Source organism: Ursus arctos, unplaced genomic scaffold (genome assembly GCF_023065955.2).
Source record: "Ursus arctos isolate Adak ecotype North America unplaced genomic scaffold, UrsArc2.0 scaffold_22, whole genome shotgun sequence".
NCBI lineage: Eukaryota > Metazoa > Chordata > Mammalia > Carnivora > Ursidae > Ursus > Ursus arctos.
Genome location: NW_026622897.1, coordinates 4,964,647 through 4,971,731, shown reverse-complemented (window position 1 = coordinate 4,971,731; position 7,085 = coordinate 4,964,647). Strand labels below are relative to the sequence as shown.

The 7,085-nt window shown below is 40.9% G+C and overlaps 1 long non-coding RNA gene across 1 annotated transcript; it reads right to left on the bottom strand.

Moving 5' to 3' along the window:
* Positions 1 to 243: 243 nt before the first annotated feature.
* LOC130544557 (uncharacterized) lies at positions 244 to 4,711 on the bottom strand. The gene is made up of 3 exons (XR_008960935.1): positions 4,675 to 4,711; positions 4,125 to 4,217; positions 244 to 3,798 (listed from the first exon to the last, which is right to left on the bottom strand). It is a non-coding gene; the product is annotated as an uncharacterized LOC130544557 (long non-coding RNA).
* Between the last annotated feature and the right edge of the window lie 2,374 nt (positions 4,712 to 7,085).

The window sequence follows — 7,085 nt, the reverse complement described above, 5'->3', positions numbered from 1 at the left end:
CCTGCTGTTTATTTAATGCTATAACTATCGTGTGTATTGTATTTACTATGTTTCTTCACTGTTTAAAAACATTTCTTTTGGTAGTTGGAAGGTTTGTATTATTTGTTGTAACAGTTATCTTTGTTTTTTAAATTGAGAAATAATTGACATGTAACGTTATATTAATTTCAGGTGTACAACATACTGGTTCAATATTTCTATACATTGTGAAGTGATCACCACAATAAGTCTTGTTAACATGCATTGCCACACACAGTTACAGTTTATTTCCCCTTGGGATGAGAACTTATCTACAGTCACCATGCTGCACGTTACAGCCCCATGACTTATTTATTTTATAATTGGGAGTTTATTCCTTTTGATCCCCTCATCCATTTGCCCACTCCCTTCCCCCTGCCTCTGGCAACCACCAGTCTGTTCTCTGGATTTATGAGTTCAATTTGTTTGTTTGTGTGTGTGCTTGTTTTAGGTTCCACGTATGAGTGAGCTCACATGGTATTTGCTTTTCAATATCTGACTTATTTCACTTAGCCTAATGCTCTCAATGTCCATTCACGTTGTTGCAGCTAGCAAGATTTCCTTCTTTTTTATGGCTGAAAAACATTCTGTGGTACACATGCACGTTTACACCACATTTTCTTTCTCTGTTCATCTACTGATGGATGCTTGGTGGCTTCCATTTCTTGGCCATTGTAAATAATGCTGCAATGAACATGGGTGCGTGTAACAGTGATTTTTCTTCTAAAGTCTTTTCTGGTACCCCTTGTTCCTGTTTTCAAAGCTCACAATACCCTTTCAGTTTAAATGGGCATCTTTTTTTTTTCAGAGTCAATCATCTTTTTTCTACTTTCTCCTTTATCTCTTCTCCTCATGTTATGTTAGCGGCATTGTTTTTATTTTGTTCACGTACCATTCTTCCACCTATTTCCCAAGCCTTGTTTTAGTCTTAGTTCCGCAATGAGATACATCAAATGCTCGTCATCAGACCTCTTGCTGAAGTTTTCTTAGTTCTCTCTTGGTCGAATGAAACTTATCCCCAGTAGGTTTCTCCAGAAGTGTTTGTGTGCAGTCGGAGGACAGCTTGGTTCTTCCAGTCTTCCTGTCAAACCTGCTACCTGTTCCTTTTGTCTCCTCCAAGACTGGAGACTTACGTGCTGGGACCACCCTGAGGGCGAATATTCTGTCCCATAATCAAACCTGTGTCAGATCATAAGTTCTACTTCTGGGTTCAATATATGGTCACCAAATCTTTAAGCTTAGTGTTTTATACAAGAATTAGTAATAATGGAGATTTATGTCAAGGCATTTGGCTAGGGTTTGGGCGAGGGAGAGAAACAATCCAGAATGTCCAGACCCCATCACCATTTAAACCTGTTGTGGAAGCTTCATTTAGATAGGGTTCCCAGAATATAAATAGATAAGAGACTAACTGGGGAATGCCTCTGGGGTGAGGCTACTGAGAAAAGAAGAAGCTTTCATAATTAAAAAAAATGTTCCAGAGCTTCCTTCCCTTGTAACAGCTGACAGTATATTCCTAGCCCCTTTCCAGCACTTACTCAAACAAAAGGTCACTCATCTACAATCTCTTTAAAGCCTTTGAGATTTTGTAGGAGGTTAGAGTGTCAGGGCTGGAAGCAATCTTAGACGCGGTCTAATCTACCTTTTCTTTCTTTAGCTGATGAGCAGACTGGTGGTGTTAAGACTGGAGTGGGACAAGAATATTTGAAAACTGTGTGTGAAGTGTCAGGCTTACTTAAAATGTTTTGAAAAATAATTTTGGTGCAGAAATGAACAAAGAGTTATAAAATATTTTTAAGTTTTAGATTTAGATTAAAATTTATTTTTAAGGGAAAAAAAGCCCATAAGCATAGCATCATGTATAGAGAAGTTAAATCATTATGTCCTACGTGAGACTAATGTAACACTGTCAACTACACTCAAATAAAAAAAGAAAAAAAGAAAGCCCAACAAAGTTGAAGTCCCTATATTCCCTTCTTCTTTTTTGCACTTTTTATTCTTTTATTTTATTTTATTTTTTATAATAATTTTTTATTATGTTATGTTAGTCACCATACAGTATATCCTCAGTTTTTGATGTAATGTTCTGTGATTCATTAGTTGTGTATAACACCCAGTGCTCCATGCAATACGTGCCCTCCTTACTACCCATCACCAGTCTATCCCATTCCCCCACCCCCCTCCCCTCTGAAGCCCTCAGTTTGTTTCCCAGAGTCCGTGGTCTCTCATGGTTCATTCCCCCTTCTGTTTACCCCCCCCTTCATTCTTCCCTTCCTTCTACCAATCTTCCTGTTATTCCTTATGTTCCACAAATGAGTGAAACCATATGATAATTGTCTTTCTCTGCTTGACTTACCTATATTCCCTTCTTAATCTTATTCCTGTCCTTTCCCAGAGGAAACCATTATCACAAATTTGGTATATGTTCAGTCCTGCTTTTATGCTTTTGGTCATATGTGTATGGTATAATTGTAATATATATATATTGCTCGTATATAATTATGTAATTATTTTAATTTATAGAAATGGTAACATATAGCATTCTGAAATCTGCTTTCTAAAAATTTTGATGGCAAAGAGTACTTCAGTGAACCACCTCTGTGTGTGTGTGTGAATTTCTTGAACTATCTATCTATTTATCCATCCATCCATCCATCCATCCATCCATCTGTCACCTATCTATCTGAGAATGTATCTGGAAATGGAATTAATTGCTGGGTCATTGAGCATTCTCAGCTTTGCTATACATTGTCTTATTCCTTTCCAGACTGGAATTCTTGGTTGTTCTATCTTCATCAACACTTCCTATGGTTAGACTTTAAAATTTTTATAAATTTGATTGGGGTGGAAGGTTTGTTATCTTAGTGTTTTACTGTGCCTTTTTAAAAATTATTATTAACAGTGAGCATTTTCATGCATTCATTGGCCATTAAAATTTCCTGTTTGTTGTGAAATGGCTTCTGATATCCTTTGCCCATTTTTCTGTGTCTTTTTCTTATTGACTTGCAGGAGTTTCCTGAACTCTAGATATTCTTACTTTGTTTTGATGTGCAGTTCATATTCCCCCCCCCAGTGTTTGGCTTATCTTTTAGCTTTGTTTAAAGAGTCTTGCTTTTACAGAAATTTTATGTTTTTATGTAGTGAAAATGAACAGTCTTTTCATTTGTGAGGAGGCTGGCCTATAACCTTAAATGAAATCAAGGCAAGACCAAGGAAACCCCAGTCATTTCAGCGTCCTTCAGGCTGCTGGTGAACGAGCCACTCGGCACAAGTATTCTCGTAATGGGACATACCGTGATAATTAGCAGTGTCAGTCTGTATCAGGTGTCAGGACACTCTTGCCTTCTGGAAGGAGCTTCGGATGAGGAGTCCAGTCTCCTGCTGGCTCTGTTCCTAATGCTGTGACTTTGGTGGAGGAGCTGAGGTGTGGCAGAAGGAGCCCTGAATGTGACGCCAGGAGACTGGCTGTCAGTGCTACCGCTAACTCTACTTGAGCCTCAGTTTCCTGGTATGTGAAGAAAAATGGTGTGGTCTCACAGGGCTGGATAGTGGTGAAAATGCTCTGTGAGATGAGCGATAAAAGCAAAACGTTGTCATTACTCACTTCTGTGGGCTTCAGGTTTCCTGTCTGTAGAATCAGAGTTACAGAACTAGGTCTGAAGGCCCATGGCAGCTCGACAGTAGCCTGCAATTCTGTGACTGGGGTGAACACAGACCGTCCGGACCAGAGGGGGTAGCAGGTGGCCTCTGGTGACTTAGGACTCTTGGTAAGGCCACCTTCTGAAACAGAAGTATTATGAGGCCAATGAGATCATTCAGTATCCATTCCTTCCTCCCTCCATCACTTCTTCCATTCTTCCCTTCCTCCTCCCGGCCATCCATTCTTCTTCTACCCTCCTTTCTTCCATTCCCCGCACTTGCTATACTTCCTGGAACACTCATTCCCACCCTTTCTGGCTAACTTCTGTTCCTTCTTCAGATGTTCTCTTTCTGGGTGCTGTCCCCTTGGAGGCTTTTACTGATCCCCCAGGTTCTGTGTGTGATGCTCTTCCCCTGGGATCCCATAGTGCGCTCACAACCCTTATCATTGCACGCGCCATGCTTACTTCAATCGTCTGGGGGCACGGGAGGCTATGTCTTGTTCACTGCTGTATCCCAGAGCCCATTCTAGTGCCTGGAACATAACAAGTACTGAAATCCTGTTGAATGAATGAATGAATGAATGAATGAGTGTAAATATACAGGCACTATGCTAGCCGCATGGATACAGAAATAAATAAGGCAAAGCCTTAGCTCTCAAGGAACTAAAAATCTAGTAGGGAGGACAGACGTTCAACCGAGTGACTGCAATGTTGCGATGCAACATCAAGCAACAGAAATCTGTTCAAAATGCAGTTAGAGAGGAGAGAGTTTAGTGGGTCAAGGAAAGCTGTACGAGAGGTAGGTGAGCCGAATCGTGAAGGAAGAGCACGAATGTGTTAATCGGAGACGAGTCAAGCACGTGCCAGGCAGAGCAGCAGCACATTTATTCAGGAATTTACTCAACAGATATTTGTTGAAGCCCTACTATGTGCCGAGCACTGCTGCAGGTGGGGGGGGAGCGAGCACAAAGGGAAACAGCACCCCCGGAGTCCCTGCCCTCCTCCTCCGTCTGACCTGTGTCATCCTGAGCCTCTGCACATCTTTGGCCAGTGTGGGTGTTTACTGCGTATGGAGCCCTATGGAACGGTTGGCATGCCTTTTCTTGAACCAAGAGAACAGGGTCCTGGCTGGTTTTGTGCTGAGGAGGACGTGAGGGTTTGTGTTTCTCAGTGTTTTGATCAAAGGCACACAGCTGTTATGTGAGAACGCCTTGGAAATGTAATGTGAGCCCCGTAAGGCACCTCACCATCTGTCTCAGGCCACAGTTTGACCGAGGACTATCTTTGGCCCAACACCCCTTGCATGGCTCAAATGTTAACACAGGCATTTGCTAAAGGGAAAGAACAAAGTAAGAAAAAATACAAATGGAATAAAGTCTGGAAGAAGTTTCATGACTCAACCTATGTGATGATGCAGGGTTTTTGTGGAGAAGATCAGTGGAAGGAAGCACACACAGTCATAGATGAAAGAGAAATCACAAAGGGGTTGGTTTATGATTAGACTAGGATTTCCACGTCCGGCGAGCTTGGGGCCCATTTCTATAGAGGGCTAGAAAGGAAATGATCTTCTTTACTGTCTGAGTGAGTTCTACTGATTTACCAGAGTAAGCCAACCTGTTCTTTAAAACCAACCCTCTTTTCCAGCTGATTGGCTGGAGGGATTGGCATAAGGTTTATAATGAGGGAGAGACAGAGAGAGAAGAGAGGGAAGGGAAGGGGAGAAGAGGAGATAGAGGGAGGATGAACATGTTATACCATGTAGAAACATTTATCTACATTTTATTTTATTTTTTAATTTTATTTCTGTGGAGAGAGAAAGCATGCGTGCACAAGCAGGGGGGAGGGGCAGAGGGAGAGATAGAGAGAGAGAATCTCAAGCAGACTCCACGTTGAGTGGAGAGCCTTATCCAGGGCTTGATCTCACGACCCTGAGATCAAGACCTGGGCTGAAATCGAAAGTCCAATGATTAACTGATTGAGCCACCCAAGTGCCTCATCTGCATTTTAATCTTTTAAGTTGTATATGTCCTAGTGTAAGGTGACTAATGCCTCTGCCACACACCGGACCAGTTCTCTGCTCACCCCCACGTCTCCTCCCTCTGAAGCCAACCATCCCCACCTCTTCGCTGATTCATTTCACGTTTACATATATGTTTTTAAATAACATGTTTGCATTACTCCTTGAGTTTTCAATTTTAAGCATTATATTGACTTCTTACTATAGTAGAAAAAGCGTATTTCTTTTTACTCCTTCCCCCCTTCATGTCTCAATAGAGTTATACCTTAACATTGTTTAGTGTTGTGGAGATGCTATTCATAATTTAGCCATGTGACTCCTTTTCATTTTCTGTACGAAATTTAATTTTTTCCTGGTGGTAAAAAATAGCACCTTTTTGTTTGCTTACTTGCTTTTCTAATACTTACCTGTTATTCAACTCCAAATTTTGCTGATTCTCTAAAAATCTTTCAAGATATTCAGGTGTATCAGGCTTCCTAATGGTTTGCCTTTTCCAGAAGGCATCTCTCATGGATGCCTGACCTACTCCAGTGTGGACCAATGGCTCTTTATTCCAAGGTACCCAGACATCACTTTGCCACATCCATTCATGATTATCTTGGCATCCCCTTTGAACCCGTGGTTTCTTGGATCCCATATCTTCTTTCGCGGGTAACCCCCTCATTTTTGTGGAGCACATCATCTGGGGCTGAGCTAATGGGAGGTGAATTATTTGAAGCCAAGCATGTCTGAAAATATCTCTACCTTTTCGCTTGATGGATAATTGGCTGGGGATAAAATTCTCAGTTGGATATGGTTTTTTTTCCCTGAATTTTGAAGTAATTTCTCCATTGCCTACCAGCTTCCAATGTTGCTGGTGAGAAGTTGGACACCAGTAGGATTTCTTCTTCTTTGCATGTTTTCTTCTTCCCTGTATGATTTCTGTTTCCTGCAAGTTGCTTTTCTTCTGTTTATTTTGGGCTCTAACTTCTACTTTTTCTGCTAATATTTAAGTATGTGGACTGAAAACTGCTAAGACTCTTTGAGGATATGAGTTAGTTTTCTGATTGTGCGATTCTCTATAAGATGAGCTATTGAGGCCTTTTTTTTCTTTTTTTTTTTAAGTTTTTATTTCAAATCCAGTTAGTTAACATGCAGTGTTATATTAGTTTCAGGTGTACAATATAGCGATTCATCACTTACATAAAATGGTTCTCATCTTGACAAGTTCACTCCTTCATCCCCATCACCTATTTCCCCCATTCCCCTGACCTCTTTGCTTCTGGTCACCATCAGTGTGTTGTCTATGGTTAAGAGTCTGTTTCTTGGTTTTTCTCTCTCTTTCTCTTTTCTCTTTGCTCATTTGTTTTGTTTCTTAAATCCCACATATGATTGAAGTCATATGATTGAAATCAATCTTTCTCTGACTG